The sequence below is a fragment of the Bufo bufo genome, chromosome 9 (assembly GCF_905171765.1).
Source record: "Bufo bufo chromosome 9, aBufBuf1.1, whole genome shotgun sequence".
NCBI lineage: Eukaryota > Metazoa > Chordata > Amphibia > Anura > Bufonidae > Bufo > Bufo bufo.
This window is the reverse complement of record NC_053397.1, coordinates 6,368,026-6,390,773: the sequence shown is the minus strand read 5'-3', so window position 1 is coordinate 6,390,773 and position 22,748 is coordinate 6,368,026.

The window sequence follows — 22,748 nt, the reverse complement described above, 5'->3', positions numbered from 1 at the left end:
CTCCGCAACGGTAGCAGCTAGAGAGCCTAAGATGGCGCCGATACCACAGGCTAAAGCACCGAAGCGCGCCCCAGCACAGTCGGAAGGAGAAAGCAATTCAGACGACGCACATGCCAGCTCTGACCTCCCGGTCACAAGAAAATACCTCGACCGTGCTCTGAGCAGGATAATGGAGCCGATCCTTGCAGAGCTTTCAGCATGCAGGAACGAGGTGAGGCATATTGGGGACCGTGTGGAAAACTTGGAGCTGCACCAAGCAGAGATCTTAAACCACCAGTCTGCGGTGACAGATTCTTTTCGCCGCTGTGTATCATACTTAAACGATCTACATAGTTCGCTAGAAGATCAAGAAAACAGGGGGCGCCGAAATAATCTGAGATTCAGGGGTGTACCAGAATCGGTCTCCCCTGGGGACGTTTCAGCCTCTATTATTGAAATATGCGGAACTCTGTTGGGCCCTAACTTCCCTCAAGAAATAATCATAGAACGGGCACACAGAGCCCTTAGACCTAAGCCTAAACCGGCCGAACCTCCCGGGGACATAATATGTAGGTTCCTCAATTTTCAAGTGAAAACTGCCATTTTGGAAGCCGCACGCAACCATCCTGAATTAACGTATGAAGATTCCAAGATCGCTATATATCAGGACTTAGCCCCTTCAACTCTGAAGAAGCGCAGATCCCTTAAGCCACTGACAGATTGGCTACGTACCAAGAAAGTTTTATATCGTTGGTCCTATCCTTTTGGCCTGACCTTCTCATATGCGGGCAAGAGAGTCAACATATCATCATTCACAGACCTTACATCTGCCTTTGAGCTTCTAAACGTACCGCCTTTGCCGATTGAAAATTGGGAACTTTTCCAAGACCTCGGTGCCCTGCCTGATATCCCCAAGGTGGCTCCCTTCGAATTACCACGCACGCCGAAGTCCTCCCGATCCAAGAAAAGGGGTCTCCAGTTTACCCCAAGAAGTCTTTCACAAGAACAGTAGAAAGACTTATTTGTCTATAGTATGGTAGCCTTAAGCTATGCTGATATTCAAAGGCCTTCACCTATAAATCGCCTAGTATCTGTGATATTACTGTTAGTATGTTCTCTAATAGCCTACTCACAAGTCTCTTAGTGTTCCCTTCTCATTTTTGCCTTACTTCTGCCCTTTTCTGGGCGTTATACGATCTCCCAATCGGTCTACAGACCAATTAACCCCCTCCTGATTATGACAAATCATATTTTGTCTATGTTCGCTCTTTTTGTTTGTTTAACAAGTTGTGTTCTGTTCCTTTTCCCTACCCCTAACTCAAGGTATATGTCTCTTCTCTTGAATTGGAGTGACCCCTACTCACGCACAATTCCCATGATACACGTGACAGAAGACTACAATGAACCTGACATACCTCCTAAAAAGAGACCACAACAGCTTCAAGGTAATCCCACACACACCATAAATAATGGCTGACTTGTCAGTAGCTTCAAAGGCTTTCACTCCCCTTCTAAACTGAGCCAAATCTTTGCCATTCTAAGAAAAGCCGGGGCTGGTGTGATATTTCTTCAGGAGACACACTTCCGCTTCAATCGCTACCCAGACATGCGGTTCTCCCATTTCTCCAACTGGTACCATTGTGGGAGTAGTTCTTCAGCTTCCAGCGGGGTTAGCATTGGGTTACAGAGGAAAATCCCCTTTAAACTAGTCAACCAAAGTTTAGACCCAGAAGGCAGGTATATCCTACTCAAAGGCACAATAGGGCCACAAACATATACTTTCATTAACTTATATGCCCCTAATTCTAACCAATCCCGTTGGTTTTCTGACATTTTCCCTATTATAGAGTCCTTCAAGGAGGGTATAGTAATTGCTGGAGGTGATTTAAATGTTGCTCTTTATCCTCAACTAGATACCTCCTCTCATAAATCATCTCACTCTAGAAGGTTTCTAAAAGCTATTAGAAATACTCTCTGGAATCTGCATTTGAATGATGTTTGGCGATCCTTCCATCCTAGCTCTGCAGACTTTACTTTCTATTCCCCAACACATAAAACCTACCACAGATTAGACTATCTGTTTATCTCTAAGGAACACATACACCTTTGTAGGGAGGCATCTATCGGTGCTATTCATTTATCAGACCATTCTCCAGTTTACATTACAGTACTGGCCCCTAATGAAACGCCCTCGTGCTTTAACTGGCGACTAAACGAAACCCTCCTGGGATATAGAGACTCGGTCGAGCGGATTTCCAAACACCTTAGAGAATATTTCTCCCTAAATAAAAGCTCTGATATAACGGCTAACACCCTCTGGGACGCTCATAAACCAGTTGTTAGAGGACAATTCATTAACATTGGCACATACCATAAGAGAGCGAGAGAAAGAGAAATAGATGACACTCTAAAAAATATTCAGAAGCTAGAGTCATACCACAAAGCTAAACCCTCTGACACTCAACTCCAAAAGTTATCAGAATATAGGGCCAAATTTAGATCTCTTTTAGCCACTAGAGCAGCTAAATACTACATGAGCTCCCAGCACAAATTCTTCGCACATGGGGATAAGGCCACCAAATTTGTAATGAACAAGATTAAAGGGAGGAGGTCCGCAAATTATGTCCACCAATTATCCTCACAGGATGGGACTCCTATTTTTTCGGTCAATCAGATTGCTGCCCAATTTCGTTCATTTTATAACGATTTATATAATCTCCCCTCAACTCTTGAACCAAGAACCCATGCCTCAGTCATATCTTCCTTTCTGGAAGCCGCTAAACTTCCTAACATTAACTTGGAACAGAAGTCGAATCTTGCAGCCCCTTTTTCCCTAAACGAGCTAAAAAAAGCAATGAATCAAATGCCGACAGGTAAGAGTCCAGGTCCTGATGGCCTTCCGTTAGCATACTACAAAACGTTCCAGGAACTCATTCTTCCTTATCTTTTGGAAGTTTGCAATCAAACCCTTGAGGGAACCCCTCTTTCAAGAGATATGACGGCAGCCCACATAACTCTCATCCCCAAAGAAGGGAAAGACGCCAAACTATGCTCCAATTACAGACCCTCCTAAAAATGGACCTAAAACTCCTGGCCAAGATGTTAGCTAATAGATTAGCTATTCTCCTCCCTCAACTTGTTCATGGAGATCAGGTGGGTTTTGTTCGTAGCAGAGAAGGCAAAGATAATACCACGAGGGTGATTAATACTCTTTGTCATGCTAAACGGATTTCCTCTCCCTTGCTTTTACTCAGCACAGATGCTGAGAAAGCATTTGACAGGGTCAACTGGTCATATTTAAAACAAGTGCTACCTGGATTTGGCCTACCTGACTCCTATATTAAAGCAGTTTTCTTGATGTATGAACAAGCAACGGCCTCAGTCCTAGTTAACGGTACTATATCCTCCCCCTTTGCTATTAGAAATGGAACTCGACAGGGATGCCCCCTCTCACCCCTCTTATTTATATTAGCTCTTGAACCTCTTTTAGCAAATATAAGATTGGACCGGGAGGTAATGGGTCTATGTTTGGGAGGCAGGGAACAGAAAATTGCAGCCTTTGCGGACGATGTACTTATAATGACGATCAATCCAAAAACGTCCCTACCCCGAATTCAGTCCCACCTGAATACATATAGCATAATGTCAGATTTTAAAATTAACGCCAATAAATCGCTAGTACTATGCTTGGGTATTCCCCGGGCAACCAAATGTCATCTAATGTTGGATTCCCCATTTAATTGGTCCTCTCCCAATATCACATACTTAGGGGTCAAAATTAGTCCAAATATCACGGAACTCTTTTCTCTTAACTATACTCCCTTAAAAAAATCTATTATAGAGGCTATTGATAATTTGGCCAGATCCAATCCAACACTGTCTTGGTTTGGTCGAAAGAACCTTCTTTCTTCCCTAATACTTCCCAAACTCACCTATTTGCAGCAAGTTCTCCCCATTCCTGTCCCCAAATATTATTACGACTCAATTATGAAAAAATGTAGGTCTTTCATTTGGAATGGAAAGAAGGCGAGACTTTCTAGTACTCTCCTCACTAAGCCTAGGCAAGCTGGGGGAATAGGCCTACCGAATCCGGAGTTGTATGGGAAGGCCATTCTCCTCTCACGTTTAATAGCTTGGATGAGCGCTTCTCCATCTTCCGCCGTGGTCCAGATAGAACTAGATATACTGAATAGACCAGCTAGAGCGCTTCTCTTGGGTCAGGAGACGTTTTTTTCTGGCCATATGTCTCCTTACCCAATTGTTCGGGCCGTACTGGAAGCATGGAAGTGGTTATCATCCACACATTGTTCTATCCCATTTCCTTCGCCTACCCTAACCGTAGCAGATGTATTAAGCACGGCCCCTCCCACATTAAGAGACTCTACTTCAACAAGACTGATGTCTTCTTTGACCCCAATAATCTCTTTAGCTCTCCCTACTGGAGGATGGATGGACTTAAGAGACACAAATACCCTGCTCAACCCCCATCCACGAGACTTTATATCTGTTACTTACCTTAGGGCCTACATAAAACAAACTAAGGCCTCTTTCACACTTGCGTTGTTGGGATCCGGCGTGCACTTCCGTTGCCGGAGGTGCCCGCCGGATCCGGAAAAATGCAAGTGTACTGAAAGCATTTGAAGACGGAGCCATCTTCAAAATGCTTTCAGTGTTACTATGGCACCCAGGACGCTATTAAAGTCCTGGTTGCCATAGTAGGAGCGGGGAGCGGTATACTTACAGTCCGCGCGGCTCCCGGGGCGCTCCAGAATGACGTCAGAGCGCCCCATGCGCATGGATGACGTGATCCTGGGCTACTTGAGAAACCTTGGCGTGGTGCCCGGGCTTAGACATGTTCTACACCGTAAGACATGTTGACTAATCTCTCAATTTTAAAATCAGTTTGAGGGTTTAGTTAGACTGCAGAGTGCACCTGTATTTGTTATTGTTTTGTTATATTGTTATATTAATTACAACATCCGCACTTGTTACCTTGTGTAGGATGTCTATTGTGGTACTTGTGGTTCGCCGCGGGCATCCTCCACCGTATGCATTTTGCTGGGATTGCCATTAGCAACGGGCCACAAGTGCAGGATCTGCTCCCCTATATATATGCACAACTGCATGTGGGTTTGAGCAGCTCCTGCTAATGCCAACCTGTCTTCTTAGTTTGTATATATAGATTCTTGGAGGTGTATAAACTCCAATTTAAATGTGCCTGTTTTCCATCTACAGGCCACATTTAGGTGCACCTGTGAGACCTGGGACATATCAGCCAGTCTTGAGTGGGACTCGCAGACTCCTCCCTCCTCCCATTGCAAGCATGGCCACATGCTGGAGGTAACTGGTGAGCTGTTTGTGTGTCGGCCTTATGCTCCTGTAATTTGCCCATTGGCTCCTGGTATCGCCCATACGGCTCAGGTAGGAGAGTGTTAGGTCCCGGGCTACTTGAGAAACCTTGGCGTGGTGTCCGGGCTTAGACATGTTCTACACCGTAGGATATGTTGACTAATCTCTCAATTTTAAAATCAGTTTGAGGGTTTAGTGAGACTGCAGAGTGCACCTGTCCTTGTTATTGTTTTGTTATATTGTTATATTAATTATGACATCCGCACTTGCTATCTTGTGTAGGATGTGTATTGTGGTACTTGCAGACTCCTCCCTCCTCCCATTGGAAGCATGGCTACATGCTGGAGGTAACTGGTGAGCTGTTTGTGAGTCGGCATTATGCTCCTGTAATTTGCCCACTGGCTCCTGGTATCGCCCATACGGCTCAGGTAGGAGAGTGTTAGGTCCCGGGCTACTTGAGAAACCATGGCGTGGTGCCCGGGCTTAGACATGTTCTACACCGTAAGACATGTTGACTAATCTCTCAATTTTAAAATCAGTTTGAGGGTTTAGTGAGACTGCAGAGTGCACCTGTCCTTGTTATTGTTTTGTTATATTCCTACATAAAACAACACATCAGGGTAGGTGATCTTCTTGGCCCCCTAGTTTGGCTGGAAGCTCTAATTTCACAACAAACACTACCCAGAAAACTTATATCACGGCTATACAGTAAATTGCGTCTACCTCCTATGATAGCTAAGCCATCCTTTGTTATGCAATGGGAATTAGATCTAAATACCACACTTCCTCATGAATCCCTACCTAAATTACTAGAACTCCCCCATGGTGCGTCCCGCTGTGTCAGAATCCAGGAAAACAGCTACAAAATCCTTACAAGATGGTACAATACACCAGACAAGATAGCGAGATTTGCTAGATCCGCTTCTGATGTGTGCTGGAGGTGCCTTGGAGAGAGAGGAACCTTCCTCCATATTTGGTGGACCTGCCCTCTTATCCAGAAATGGTGGTGTGAAGTATTTTCTATGGCTAATGGTGTTTGTGGTACATCGATCCAGCCCTCTCCGCAAATTGCCTTACTTTCACTTTATCAAGAAAAGGTGAATGCCAAACCACCATTTGTATTTACACAGATGATTTTGGCGGCTCGCCTCCACCTTCCTAAATTTTGGCTACAGCCCACTGTTCCAACTCTAGACCAATGGATTCAAAAAATTGACCAGATCCATAGGTTTGAGGAATTATCCTCCTGGGAATCCCGCACACACCTGACTTTCCTCAAGAAATGGTCATTGTGGTCCAAATACAGATCCCCCAAATCCTCAGCTTAGCTCCTTGAAACCTACATTAACTGGAACATCTTTGTAACTATTCAACACAAGCATGTACTACCTCATCTGCCCCGCCCCGATAACCTTACATTTCAAATGATAGACTAAAGCACCTCGTTACATGGTCTCATTCCCCTTTCTAGGCCTTAGTTTCCTAGCCTCATAAGTACTTCATATATCAAAAATGTTTCTCAAAGTCGCTAGAGATTGACTTATATCTTAACTCATGTATTGTGCAATACATTGGTATTTTACTTGTATTCACTCTGAACTTAATACTACTCTGACATGGCCTGCGAGCCTATGCCTTGATACCCTGTTATTTGCTGTTATACTGTGAAATTTACAATAAAAATATAAAAAAAAAAAAAAAAAAAGAGTCCATAGTCTCACTGCTCTTACAGTAAAGAGTCCATAGTCTCACTGCTCTTACAGTAAAGAGTCCATAGTCTCACTGCTCTTACAGTAAAGAGTCCATAGTCTCACTGCTCTTACAGTAAAGAGTCCATAATCTCACTGCTCTTACAGTAAAGAGTCCATAGTCTCACTCCTCTTACAGTAAAGAGTCCATAGTATCACTGCTCTTACCGTAAAGAGTCCATAGTCTCACTGCTCTTACAGTAAAGAGTCCATAGTCTCACTGCTCTTACCGTAAAGAGTCCATAGTCTCACTGCTCTTACAGTAAAGAGTCCATAGTCTCACTGCTCTTACAGTAGAGTCCATAGTCTCACTGCTCTTACAGTAAAGAGTCCATAGTCTCACTGCTCTTACAGTAAAGAGTCCATAGTCTCACTGCTCTTACCGTAAAGAGTCCATAGTCTCACCGCTCTTACAGTATAGAGTCCATAGTCTCACTGCTCTTACAGTAGAGTCCATAGTCTCACTGCTCTTACCGTAAAGAGTCCATAGTCTCACTGCTCTTACAGTAAAGAGTTCATAGTCTCACTGCTCTTACAGTAGAGTCCGAAGTCTCACTGCTCTTACCGTAAAGAGTCCATAGTCTCACTGCTCTTACAGTAAAGAGTCCATAGTCTCACTGCTCTTACAGTAGAGTCCATAGTCTCACTGCTCTTACAGTAAAGAGTCCATAGTCTCACTGCTCTTACAGTAAAGAGTCCATAGTCTCACTGCTCTTACAGTAAAGAGTTCATAGTCTCACTGCTCTTACAGTAGAGTCCATAGTCTCACTGCTCTTACAGTAAAGAGTCCATAGTCTCTCTGCTCTTACAGTATAGAGTCCATAGTCTCACTGCTCTTACAGTAAAGAATCCATTGTCTCACTGCTCTTACAGTAAAGAGTCCATAGTCTCACTGCTCTTACAGTAAAGAATCCATAGTCTCACTGCTCTTACAGTATAGAGTCCATAGTCTCACTGCTCTTACAGTACAGAGTTCATGGTCTCACTGCTCTTACAGTAAAGAGTCCATAGTCTCACTGCTCTTACAGTAAAGAGTCCATAGTCTCACTGCTCTTACAGTATAGAGTCCATAGTCTCACCGCTCTTACAGTATAGAGTCCATAGTCTCACTGCTCTTACAGTATAGAGTCCATAGTCTCACTGCTCTTACAGTATAGAATCCATAGTCTCACTGCTCTTACAGTAAAGAATCCATAGTCTCACTGCTCTTACAGTAAAGAGTCCACAGTCTCACTGCTCTTACAGTAAAGAGTCCATAGTCTCACTGCTCTTACAGTATAGAGTCCATAGTCTCACTGCTCTTACAGTACAGAGTCCATAGTCTCACTGCTCTTACCGTAAAGAATCCTCTTCTATGTTTGTGTACAAACCTTCTTTCCTCCAGACGCAGAGGATGTCCCCTCGTCACAGTCACAGTCCTGGGGATAAATAGATGATGGGAGTGATCTCTGTACTGACCCCTGATATAGTTATACATAGTTATTAGATCTCCCCTCAGTCGTCTTTTTTCTAAAGTGAATAACCCTAATGTTGATAATCTTTCAGGGTGCTGTAGCCCCCCCCATTCCAGTTATTACTTTAGTTGCCCTCCTCTGGACCCTCTCCAGCTCTGCTATGTCTGCCTTGTTCACAGGAGTCCAGAACTGTACACAGTCCTCCATGTGTGGTCTGACCAGTGATGTGTAAAGTGGCAGGACTATGTTCTCATCACCGCCATCTATGCCCCTTTTATTTCAACCCATTATCTTATTGGCCTTGGCAGCAGCTGCCTGACACTGGTTTCTACAGCTTAGGCTACTTTTTACACTGCCGTTTCTGGGTCCGCCTGTGAGATCCGTTTCAAGGCTCTCACAAGCGGCCCCAAACGGATCAGTTTAGCGCCAATGCATTCTGAATAGATAAGGATCCGTTCAGAATGCATCAGTTTGGCTCTGTTCCGCCTCCATTCCGCTCTGGAGGCGGACACCAAAACGTGCCTGCGGTGCAGAGCCAAACGGATCTGTCCTGACTTACAATGGAAGTCAATGGGGACGGATTTGTTTACATTGACACAATATTGGTGCAATTGTAAACGGATCCGTACCCCATTGACATTGCAAGTCAGGACGGATCCATTTGACTTACACAGACATTTTTTGGACTTTAGGCAGACGGATCTGTACTGAACGGATACCAGCGTTTGCATTTATAGGTGCGGATCCGTCTGTGCAGATACCAGACGGATCCGCATCTAACGCAGGTGTGAAGATAGCCTTAGTTTGCTGTTCACTTAAATTCCTAGGTCCTTTTCCATGTCAGTGTTACCCAGTGTTTTACCATTTAGTATGTACGGGTGACTTGCATTATTTCTTCCCATGTGTATAACTTTACATTTCTCAGTGATAAACCTCATCTGCCACTTCTCTGCTCATCTTTAATAAATATATTGAAGAAAATAGGGCCCAATACTGACCCCTGAGGTACCCTACTAGTGACAGTGACCCCTCCAGTACTGACCCCTGAGGTACCCCACTAGTGACAGTGACCCCTCCAGTACTGACCCCTGAGGTACCCCACTAGTGAGTGACCCCCCAGTACTGACCCCTGAGGTACCCCACTAGTGACAGTGACCCCTCCAGTACTGACCCCTGAGGTACCCCACTAGTGACAGTGACCCCTCCAGTACTGACCCCTGAGGTACCCCACTAGTGACAGTGACCCAATCTGAGTGTGTACCGTTAATACCCACCCTCTGTTTTCTATTCCTTAGCCAGTTACTTACCCACATTACAGACGTTTTCTCCCAGTCCGAGCTTTCTCATTTTATATACTAACCTTTTATGTGGTACAGTGTCAGATGCTTTGGAGAAGTCCAGATACACGACATCCATTGATTCGCTGCGATCAAGTCTAAAACTGACCTCCTCAAAGAAACTGATTAAATTAGATTGACATGACCGATCCCTTATGAAGCCATGCTGATATGGCGTTATTTGCTTATTTTCCTTGAGGTACTCCAAGATAGCATCTCTTAGAAAACCTTCAAACCGTTTACTCACAATAGATGTTAAACTTACCGGCCTATAGTTTCCGGGCTCAGTTTTTGGACCCGTTTTGAATATTGGCAACACATTTGCTATTCGCCAATCCTGTAAAAAGCTCCCTGTCAGTATAGAGTCTGCAAATATCAGAAATAAGGGTCTGGCTATGACATTACTTAATCCTCTTAGAATATGGGGGTGTATGCCATCTGGTCCTGGCGATTTGTCTATTTTAATCTTTTTAATATACTTTTTTATGTAGATCGAATTTCTAACCAAAATGCTGTAAAATTCTGTCTCTAATTGCCCCTCACTTTTGTAAAGTACAGGGAGGCGCAGAGGTATTGTCACGAGGGTATTGAGAACCACGCCTGACTCCGTTATACCCGGGGTCAGGAAGTCGCAGCGGTTGGCTGCACGCTCTATTTAAGATAGGGCTGTTTTCCTTATGGTAGATTTCTGGGTTTGCTTTGCAAACCCTTTTGGCTCACTCAGGGATCCGTAGCTCTTTCTCCTCAGCTGTTTCTTGTCCAGCACTCCCAATCCTCCTTATATTCCCCTCTCACACTTCTCTGGTTGCCAGAGATAGAACTTCCTGCCTGGACATCTATTCTGACCTTCTGGAGCTGTGTTGCTGCGTTCTCTGGTAGTTGGTCCAGAACGCTTCCCTCCGGATCCCTGTTGGACCTTTGTGGTCTATTGTGATCGCCCACCTGGGTGTATGTGTTTGTCTGTTTTGTCTGTCCTCTCCCTGGTGTTTCCCTCTTAGTGATAGTGGTGCGGACTAGCGATCCCACCGGCCCGTTCACTATCTAGGGCTCATTTTATGGAAAGCCAGGGTTTAGGCACGTGATCGCCGCACGGGTGAGGAACCCGTCTAGGGACGTCAGGGCAGTCAGGTGCCAGCCGCAAGGTGAGTTAGGGGTCACCACCTTTCCCTCTCCCTTGGGCAGGGCTTTCCCTTTTCCCTCCCTGTGCGTGACGCCGGTCATTACATTATCTCTGGCCCTTATTTTGTGTAGGTAAAAAAAAAAATATAATAATTTTTACCTACTTAGAATCCAGTATGGATCAAATTGCTGCTCTGTCCAAACAATTTCATGGCCTGTCTTTGGAGGTGGCAGGATTGAAGGCATCGGTCCTCCAGCAACAGCAGCGATTGCAACTGACCGCAAGCCCAGCGGTTGCTACTGGTAACCAGGTTGTTGCGGAACCCAAGGTCCCTCTCCCTGACAGATTTTCTGGGGGAAGGGACAAGTTTTTGACATTCCGTGAGGCCTGTAAGTTATATTTTAACCACCTCAGCCCCCAGTGCTTAAACACCCTGAAAGACCAGGCCACTTTTTACACTTCTGACCTACACTACTTTCACCGTTTATTGCTCGGTCATGCAACTTACCACCCAAATGAATTTTACCTCCTTTTCTTCTCACTAATAGAGCTTTCATTTGGTGGTATTTCATTGCTGCTGACATTTTTACTTTTTTTGTTATTAATCGAAATTTAACGATTTTTTTTGCAAAAAAATGACATTTTTCACTTTCTGTTGTAAAATTTTGCAAAAAAAACGAGATCCATATATAAATTTTGCTCTAAATTTATTGTTCTACATGTCTTTGATAAAAAAAAAATGTTTGGGTAAAAAAAAAATGGTTTGGGTAAAAGTTATAGCGTTTACAAACTATGGTACAAAAATGTGAATTTATGCTTTTTGCAGCAGCTCTGACTTTCTGAGCACCTGTCATGTTTCCTGAGGTTCTACAATGCCCAGACAGTACAAACATCCCACAAATGACCCCATTTCGGAAAGTAGACACCCTAAGGTATTCGCTGATGGGCATAGTGAGTTCATAGAACTTTTTATTTTTTGTCACAAGTTAGCGGAAAATGATGTTTTTTTTTTTTTCTTACAAAGTCTCATATTCCACTAACTTGTGACAAAAAATAAAAAGTTCTATGAACTCACTATGCCCATCACAAAATACCTTGGGGTCTCTTCTTTCCAAAATGGGGTCACTTGTGGGGTAGTTATACTGCCCTGGCATTCTAGGGGCCCAAATGTGTGGTAAGGAGTTTGAAATCAAATTCTGTAAAAACTGACCAGTGAAATCCGAAAGGTGCTCTTTGTAATATGGGCCCCTTTGCCCACCTAGGCTGCAAAAAAGTGTCACACATCTGGTATCTCCGTACTCAGGAGAAGTTGGGGAATGTGTTTTGGGGTGTCATTTTACATATACCCATGCTGGGTGAGAGAAATATCTTGGCAAAAGACAACTTTTCCCATTTTTTTATACAAAGTTGGCATTTGACCAAGATATTTATCTCACCCAGCATGGGTATATGTAAAAAGACACCCCAAAACACATTCCTCAACTTCTCCTGAATACAGAGATACCAGATGTGTGACACTTTTTTGCAGCCTAGGTGGGCAAAGGGGCCCATATTCTAAAGAGCACCTTTCGGATTTCACTGGTCATTTTTTACAGAATTTGTTTTCAAACTCCTTACCACACATTTGGGCCCCTAGAATGCCAGGGCAGTATAACTACCCCACAAGTGACCCCATTTTGGAAAGAAGACACCCCAAGGTATTCCGTGAGGGGCATGGCGAGTTCCTAGAATTTTTTATTTTTTGTCACAAGTTAGTGGAAAATGATTTTTTTTTTTTTTCATACAAAGTCTCATATTCCACTAACTTGTGACAAAAAATAAAAACTTCCATGAACTCACTATGCACATCAGCGAATATCTTGGGGTCTCTTCTTTCCAAAATGGGGTCACTTGTGGGCTAGTTATACTGCCCTGGCATTCTAGGGGCCCAAATGTGTGGTAAGGAGTTTGAAATCAAATTCTGTAAAAACTGACCAGTGAAATCCGAAAGGTGCTCTTTGGAATATGGGCCCCTTTGCCCACCTTGGCTGCAAAAAAGTGTCACACATGTGGTATCTCCGTATTCAGGAGAAGTTGAGGAATGTGTTTTGGGGTGTCTTTTTACATATACCCATGCTGGGTGAGATAAATATCTTGGTCAAATGCCAACTTTGTATAAAAAAATGGGAAAAGTTGTCTTTTGCCAAGATATTTCTCTCACCCAGCATGGGTATATGTAAAATGACACCCCAAAACACATTCCCCAACTTCTCCTGAGTACGGAGATACCAGATGTGTGACACTTTTTTGCAGCCTATGTGGGCAAAGGGGCCCATATTACAAAGAGCACCTTTCGGATTTCACTGGTCAGTTTTTACAGAATTTGATTTCAAACTCCTTACCACACATTTGGGCCCCTAGAATGCCAGGGCAGTATATACCCCACAAGTGACCCCATTTTGGAAAGAAGAGACCCCAAGGTATTCGCTGATGGGCATAGTGAGTTCATGGAAGTTTTTATTTTTTGTCACAAGTTAGGGGACAAAAATTTCAATCTTTCATGGACTCAATATGCCCCTCAGCGAATACCTTGGGGTGTCTTCTTTCCAAAATGGTGTTATTAGTGGGGTGTTTGTACTGCCCTGGCATTTGAGGGTCTCCGCAATCATTACATGTATGCCAGCATTAGGAGTTTCTGCTATTCTCCTTATATTGAGCATACAGGTAATGAGATTTTTTTTTTCCGTTTAGCCTCTGGGCTGAAAGAAAAAAATGAACGGCACAGATTTCTTCATTCGCATCGATCAATGTGGATGAAAAAATCTCTGCCAAAAAAAGAAAAAGGAGGGGAAAGGCGTCTGCCAGGACATAGGAGCTCCGCCCAACATCCATACCCACTTAGCTCGTATGCCCTGGCAAACCCGATTTCTCCATTCACATCAATCGATGTGGATGAATAAATCATTGGATTTTTTTTTTTATATATATACAAAGTGTTTGCCAAAGTATATGAACACCGCCACCTCCTCAGCTCATATGCCTCGGCAAACGTATCTTTTACTGCAGAGGAGAAATCTCGTCTTGCAGCGCCGCATACACCGACTTGCGTGTAATCTGACAGCAGCGCAATGCTTCTGTCCGAATGCACATCAGTGCTGCAGCTAGTCGATCGGTTGGTCCACCTGAAAGGTAAAAAAAACAAAACAAAAAAGAAAAAACCAGGCCGCAAAGCAATAACTTTATTAACTTTAGAACAGAACATATTAACTTTTTTTTAAACTTTTTAAACTTTTTTACTTACCGGTAATTTTTTTTTTACCTTTATAGAACAAACCTCTCCTTCCCCATGGGACAATGTGCAAAGCGCAAATCGCCCAAAGATGTGGCAAAGTACGTTATGCACTTTATCCCAGGTGAAAGGAGAGGTTTGCAGCAGCTGTGAGTAAAAGGGCCCTAATAGCCCTGTGTGCCTGTCCTGTGAGATGCAATCCCTATGCTAGGTGTACCTGTGTGTGGTACTTCCGGAAACACTCACCAAAGCATAGGGCAGGGTGGTCAGGACAGTCAGGACAGAAATAGCGGGTGTCACGCCTTATTCCACTCCTGCTACAGACACGACATCTTTTTCGGGGTGACGGTTGGGTTGAGGTACCAGGAACGACACTGGGGAAATGTCGCCCGTGTAGACGGCTAACCACACTGGTGGATGGGGCCACGGAACCTCCTGGGTAAAGGAGGTTCTCGATGATCTCTTCCTGGAATTTGAGGAAGGATCGTGTTCTCCCAGCCTTACTGTAGAGAACAAAACTATTGTACAGCGCCAATTGAATTAAATATACAGACACCTTCTTATACCAGCGTCTGGTTCTGCGGGAAACTAAATACGGAGACAACATCTGGTCATTGAAGTCCACCCCTCCCATGAGCGCATTATAGTCGTGGACACAGAGGGGCTTTTCAATGACACGGGTTGCTCGCTCAATTTGGATTGTCGTGTCTGCGTGAATGGAGGAGAGCATGTAAACGTCACGCTTGTCTCTCCATTTCACCGCGAGCAGTTCTTCGTTACACAAGGCAGCCCTCTCCCCCCTTGCAAGACGGGTGGTTACAAGCCGTTGGGGGAAGCCCACGCGACTAGTTCGCGCGGTGCCACAGGCGCAAATCCGTTCTAGAAACAAATGCCTAAAGAGGGCCACACTTGTGTAAAAATTGTCCACATAAAGATGGTACCCCTTGCCGAATAAGGGTGACACCAAGTCCCAGACTGTCTTCCCACTGCTCCCCAGGTAGTCAGGGCAACCGACCGGCTCCAGGGTCTGATCTTTTCCCTCATAGATCCGAAATTTGTGGGTATAGCCTGTGGCCCTTTCACAGAGCTTATACAATTTGACCCCATACCGGGCACGCTTGCTTGGGATGTATTGTTTGAAGCCAAGGCGCCCGGTAAAATGTATTAGGGACTCGTCTACGCAGATGTTTTGCACGGGGGTATACAAATCTGCAAATTTCTGGTTGAAATGGTCTATGAGGGGCCGAATTTTGTGGAGTCGGTCAAAAGCTGGGTGGCCTCTGGGACGGGAGGTGGTGTTGTCGCTAAAATGCAGGAAACGGAGGATGGCCTCAAATCGTGCCCTGGACATAGCAGCAGAGAACATGGGCATGTGATGAATCGGGTGCGTGGACCAATATGACCGCAATTCATGCTTTTTAGTTAGACCCATGTTGAGGAGAAGGCCCAAAAAAATTTTACGTTCGGAAACTTGGACTGGTTTCCACCGGAAAGGCTGGGCATAAAAGCTTCCCGGGTTGGCGGATATAAATTGTGTGGCATACCGGTTTGTCCAAGAGCTCCGCAGTCAAGAACAGCTCAAAAAATCCCAGGGCCGAACCGATTTGAGCCGTCTCAACCCGAACTCCAGACTGGGCGGTGAAAGGGGGAACTACAGGTGCGGCTGAAGTTGGTGACTGCCAATCAGGGTTTGCCAGCACCTCAGGGATTCTAGGGGCTCTACGGGCCTGTCTGTGCGGTGGCTGCGACGGGGTAACTACTGCACGTGCCACCGTACCAGCTTCAACTGCCCTTCTGGTGCTCGCCACGTCACCATGTTGTACGGCAGTGCTGGTACTAGGTCTAGGATGGGCTGCGCTGCTGGTGTATGCCTCACCACGTGATCCGGCAGCGACAGCCCCACTCTGCTGCTCTTGAAGCGGATCCTGCGTAACCTGTGGTCTAGCGACACGGGGCCGGGTACGCCTGATGCTGCCAGGGACCTCAACCTCCTCGTCCGAACTTTGGGTCAGAGAGCCACTGCTTTCCACAGGTTCATATTCTGACCCGCTAGATTCGTCAGATGAGGGTTCCCACTCCTCATCCGACTGGGTCAGAATCCTGTAGGCCTCTTCAGAAGAATACCCCCTGTTTGACATTTTGGACTACTAAATTTAGGGGTATTCCCTGAGACTACCCAAGAAAAAAAGCAAACCTGTCTTACAAAGGGGAGGCTAGCGAAGTACCGGAGGCCGCTGCGGTTGATAAAAAATATCAAAACTGATTTTTTTATCGCCGCAGTGCGTGTAAAATGAATGTGCAGTGATCAAAAAAATATATATTTTTTGTCACTGCGGTGGGGCGGGCGTGGGTGAACGCACGTGTGGGCGACCGATCAGGCCTGATCGGGCAAACACTGCGTTTTGGGTGGAGGGCGAGCTAAGGTGACACTAATACTATTATAGATCTGACCGTGATCAGTTTTGATCACTTACAGATACTATAAAAGTACAAATGCTTATTAGCGATACGCTAATCAGCGAATAAAAGTGACTGCGGTGCGGTGGGGTGGGCGCTAACTGACGCTAAACTATCTAACCAAGGGGCCTAAACTATCCCTAAAACCTAACAGCCAATACCAGTGAAAAAAAAAAAGTGACAGTTTACACTGATCACTTTTTTTCCTTTCACTAGTGATTGACAGGGGGCCATCAAAGGGGTGATCAAAGGGTTAATTGGGGTGCAGGGGGGTGATCTGGGGCTAAGGTGTAGTGTTTGGTGTACTCACAGTTCAGTCTGCTCCTGTGCTGGATCCAACCGACGAAAAGGACCAGCACAGGAGCAGACAAGCCATATAACAGATCATATTTACTAATATAATGTGTTATATGGCTTGTGATTGGATTTTTTGAAAATCGCCAGCCTGCCAGCCAATGATCGTTGCTGGCAGGCTGGTGACGAACTTGTTCTTTTAATTTTGCCGGCCCGCGATGCGCATGCGCGGGCCGGCTTTGAGCGAAATCTCGCGTCTCGCGAGATGACGCGTATATGCATGATTGTGCGCAGCGCTGCCACCGAATCTGCGTACAGCGGTCCGGAGGTGGTTAAACTGCGCCCTTACTCCTCTGGTAATGAAGATCAGCGGGTGGGGGTTGTTATTTCCCTGCTGCAGGGGGACCCGCAGTCCTGGGCGTTCTCTTTACCTACTGATTCCCAGGCTCTTCGGTCAGTGGATGAGTTTTTCGGGGCCTTGGGTCTCATATATGACGACCCTGACCGAGTCACACTGGCTGAATCAAGATTACGGAGACTCTTACAAGGAGAGCGGCCGGTAGAGGAGTATTGCTCTGAATTCCGTAGGTGGGCTACGGATACCCAATGGAACGACCCGGCTCTCAGGAGTCAGTTTTGCTCTGGGTTATCCGAAAGGGTTAAGGATGCGCTTGCATTATGTAGTGTACGGGAACTGTAATACCCGTCACTACCAAAGTGTCACTTGGTGTGCTGTCGTCCCTCCTTAGTTATGGGGAAGTTGTTATACGTCAGTTTTATAAAATGTCATGTAATGTATGTATTTTCCGGTTACTGAAACTTGCATGTACAGGCCTGCTAGGGGTGTCATTCCAGCTTCTAGTCCATAGAGGGAGCTAGGGAGCCCTAGTTTATATAAGGCCCAGACAGGGAAGTGCAAGTCAGACGGAGTCTAGTGTCTGTAATCTACAGTTGGAGATTAGACAATGTCTGAGACAAGTCCAGGCCTGAAGCCTGCTGTTCAGGAGAAGATTCCCTCCTGAATTCCTATATGCAGAAACAGGAATATGTTAGATCAAGAACCTGAGGAAGTTTCCAGCAGCTGAGAGAGACAGAGGCAAAGATCAGGAAAGCCAGAGGTACTCAGAAAGACAGAGGAGGTACTTATAGAAGCCATAGCCAAGGATATAAAGCCAGAATTAGGTTAATGGGCCTTGGTGAAGAATTGCTGTATTCCAGGATCAGACAGAATTAGAGTGCAAGCTCCTGTGCTGCAAGTCCTGTGTTCAACACTCTGTAATTACCCTGCTATAACTGAATTGCCTGCATCGACCGAATTGCAAAATCGACTGTATGCTTAGGAACTGCATTTCCAATATTGTCTCTGCTTGAAAACTACTAAAGTTGGAGTTCTGTTTTAAGACTACGTTTCCTCAATTTATTCCTGCATCCGCAAACGGCGTGCCACCGTTTACTTGGCACTGGCGTCACGAACTATTTCTACCTATACCTGCCCTTGCAGAGAGTCAGCTGTACCAGGTTAGTGTATATTGCACTACATCACCCAGAAACACCTATTGCACACAACTTGAGTACACTGCACCTCTCTTTTGGCGTCACGAACAGGATACGCACGCTTTATAGTGCAAGAAGCGTGAACTTTGTGCCTTATACAGTTGCCCTGTGACCAAAGTGACAATTTGCCTGTTTATTGCAAGTGGACTTTCTGGACTGAAAATCATACCCAAAGTGTACCAAAAAAACTCTAAAAAGCACTGTGCAGTGTTGCGCTGCACAGAGGAAGAAAACCGCCACATTGGAGTGTGGTTTTGTGGACTTTTTACAATCCTGCTTGCTGTCAGTGAATGGACATCGTTTTGCTAAAAAAAAATGGCCGCTGAGCTTGCTGAATTTACTGCTGCGTCACCTTCATCCCGAAAAGGCGGGAAAAATTGGCGCCTTTCTGAGGGAAAAGCGGGAAGAAGGTCAAGGGCAGGCGCCACGGCTTATCTGGACATTTGCATGTCTGCCAGCATGGACACCGCCTTCCATATACTGGAATACCTGGGGGGCGGCTCCCCAGTGCAGTGGGAGGAGCTGGCTACTCTAATTGACGCGACCCTATCGCTCTCCTCAGAAGGATCGAGCATGTTGGAAAGTGAGCAGAGTGTTACTGCAGCGTCCGCACCTGAAAAAGCAAAGATGACTGACATCGGTGTAGAGCCAGAAGAGGCTCCACCGGCCTACTCTCCGGGACCGGAGCAACCCGCCTGCCGCCCAAGGGAGAAAGAACCCGAGCCCTGCTATGGTTCGTGGAGGGACTTTTTCCAACCATCTTTTAAATGGTCCTCCCTGATGGCGGAGATCCGAGAGGCCGCTATCAAGCGGAATACAAAGACCAAAATCATCTATGAGGAACTAACCCAGACCATACATGAGAAGCATACGCACACCCAACCCCGCCTGGAAAGGAGAAAGGGAGTGGTGCTGTCATTTGACAAACCCCGTGGCTACGGGTTTATTCAGGACTATCTAACTGGCAGAGACCTCTATGTTAATCGAAGGTCTGTCAAAAGAGACTACCTCCCTTCGTACCAGCACAGCCTCCGCGAGGGAGAGGAAGTGGAGTACACCCCTGCCGAGAGCCTACGAGGCCCTTATGCAACTGCCGTGACCCGTCCCAAGCGAGCTCCTGAGGACTGGGAGGCAGAAGAAGGAGAAGACTACTCTGGCTGCGAGCGGGAACCGGAACGCTCTCCAGAGCCGGCCCATCACGCCTTTCAGGAGCGGAGCTCCTTCATTGGGCCAAACGTCTTCTGGCAGCCAACCGTGTTGGAGAAATGGGTGAGTCCCTATCCTTCCCCCGAGCTACCTCGTCGGGAGAAGACAATATCGGAGCTGGAGCAGTTAAAAGGACTTAGTGCAACCTTTCAGAACATCCGGATGGGACGGAGACCAGACGCATCGCCAGAATCTGCAGAGGCCGAGTCCGCGTCATTGGTGACTGTACCTGCGCCGGCGGCGCCCGCAGAGGACAGCGACTCCGACACAGAGAGCATCGGTGAGCAGATCGTCCGGCTGGAGGAGAAGTTGCGGGAGTTGCGCAAGAGGTACACCGCCAGGATCCAGACGCCGCCGAGGAAGGATGAGGTAAGGGTGCCTGTCACCACCCGTAGACCACCTTCTGTTGCCACCGCTCCGTCAGTGCCCCAGACCGGACCCGCGATTGCCGTAAACTGCTGCAACCAGAGCACCGGACCGCTTGCTGCGGCGGTGCCAAGCACGTTACACCCTGCAGTGAGCATGCAAGGACCGGCACGGTCCACCAGAGGGTTCACCCCTAGGCCTAACGGGCCAATACCTATTAGGGGCCCCTTTACCGTACAGCTGCCCCCTGACACTGTTGTGTGGGCACATCCTCCTGTAGAGGACTACTACAGACGATACCTGCCAGCGGAGCCAAGTGGTTATGATATGCCACTGTAATCAGCCTGCTAGGCCTTTGATTTACTTCACTGCAGAAGTTTGGATGTTAACCCTTCCAGGACAGGAGTCCTATGTTTCTGGCCCTTTGTTGCGGCTGCCAGTTTGTCCACGGCTCAGTGGTAGGTGTTGACCACCGAAATCACAAAGTCAGCAAGGCCACGTTTGTTTCCAGGATCTCCTGCCTGCTTTTGCTACCCCACGCCAAGTTGTGCCTGTTCCTTTGTTGCACCTTTTACCCTTCACCCCCTTTTCAGGTTGATCAGGGGTATTACAGCACTTGTCTTTGCTGTCCTTTTATTGTGCAACTTCATACTAAGGAACCGTGCCCAGAGACAGACTCAAAAGTACCTGAGCCTCTGAGATTCTTATTCTTTTAAAAGTAATGTGCCCAGAGATGGACTCCACTGCATGAGAGCCTCTGTGATTTAATAAGAAATAACCTGGGTACGGACTCATGTTTGTTCTTTGAGCCTCCAAGAACTTTTATACTGTTTTCTACTGTTTTATCATGGACTTATTCATTGTCATGGACTATCCTGGTTATAATGTTACGCTGTGCCAGGTCAGCGCCCCCGTTCCATTCATTATCCTGAGAGAAGAGAACGACGCCCCTTGTCACCACACTTCACCTTTGCCAATTGGACCTGATGTAAATATAAATGCAGATGAATTACATGTATGTATGCCTGCATGTCTCTTTTTCTATTTGAGGTAGAGATCCCAGTTGGGCGACCCATGATGGAGTACGAGGTCGTACTCAGCTTAAAGCAGTGGGGTATGTAGTGTACGGGAACTGTAATACCCGTCACTACCAAAGTGTCACTTGGTGTGCTGTCGTCCCTCCTAATTATGGGGAAGTTGTTATATGTCAGTTTTATAAAATGTCATGTAATGTATGTATTTTCCGGTTACTGAAACTTGCATGTACAGGCCTGCTAGGGGTGTCATTCCAGCTTCTAGTCCATAGAGGGAGCTAGGGAGCCCTAGTTTATATAAGGCCCAGACAGGGAAGTGCAAGGCAGACGGAGTCTAGTGTCTGTAATCTACAGTTGGAGATTAGACAATGTCTGAGACAAGTCCAGGCCTGAAGCCTGCTGTTCAGGAGAAGATTCCCTCCTGAATTCCTATATGCAGAAACAGGAATATGTTAGATCAAGAACCTGAGGAAGTTTCCAGAAGCTGAGAGAGACAGAGGCAAAGATCAGGAAAGCCAGAGGTACTCAGAAAGACAGAGGAGGTACTTATAGAAACCATAGCCAAGGATATAAAGCCAGAATTAGGTTAATGGGCCTTGGTGAAGAATTGCTGTATTCCAGGATCAGACAGAATTAGAGTGCAAGCTCCTGTGCTGCAAGTCCTGTGTTCAACACTCTGTAATTACCCTGCTATAACTGAATTGCCTGCATCGACCGAATTGCAAAATCGACTGTATGCTTAGGAACTGCATTTCCAATATTGTCTCTGCTTGAAAACTACTAAAGTTGGAGTTCTGTTTTAAGACTACGTTTCCTCAATTTATTCCTGCATCCGCAAACGGCGTGCCACCGTTTACTTGGCACTGGCGTCACGAACTATTTCTACCTATACCTGCCCTTGCAGAGAGTCAGCTGTACCAGGTTAGTGTATATTGCACTACATCACCCAGAAACACCTATTGCACACAACTTGAGTACACTGCAATTATATGAGACCCCCTTTTCCCTTGATGCGGTGATGTCCCTTTCTATCCATATAGATAGACGCCTTAGGGACAGGTTGAAAAAACCGGAGCAATTGGTAACCCCTCCCAAGCAGCAGTTAGTCTGTACTGACTTAGACGAGCCTATGCAGCTAGGAGGAACTACTCGTCAGGTCCGTCCTCCTGAGGCTCGCCGTAGGCGTGGGGTTTGTTTTTTTTGTGGGGAGAGGGGTCATTTCATTAATGTCTGTCCTTCTTTCCTCAGAAACAAAAGACCGTCGGAAAAACTACTAACCCCAGGCTGTGTGGAGGATGTCAGCCGGGGGGTATACGTTTCCTCCATACGTACATCGCAATTTGTGTTGCCAGCGGTTATTATTTTTGGTGATAAGACGGAGACTATTTCTTTCTTTCTAGACAGTGGAGCAGGGGTAAATTTGATAGATGCCCATTTTGCCCGCACTTTGGGTTTGTCTCTCTGTACGCTACAGAGACCTATTCCCATATTCGCTATTGATTCTGCTCCTCTGTCTCAGAGAAACCTCACCCACATTGTTCATAATTTACACCTTTGGGTAGGGGACCACCATAACGAGATG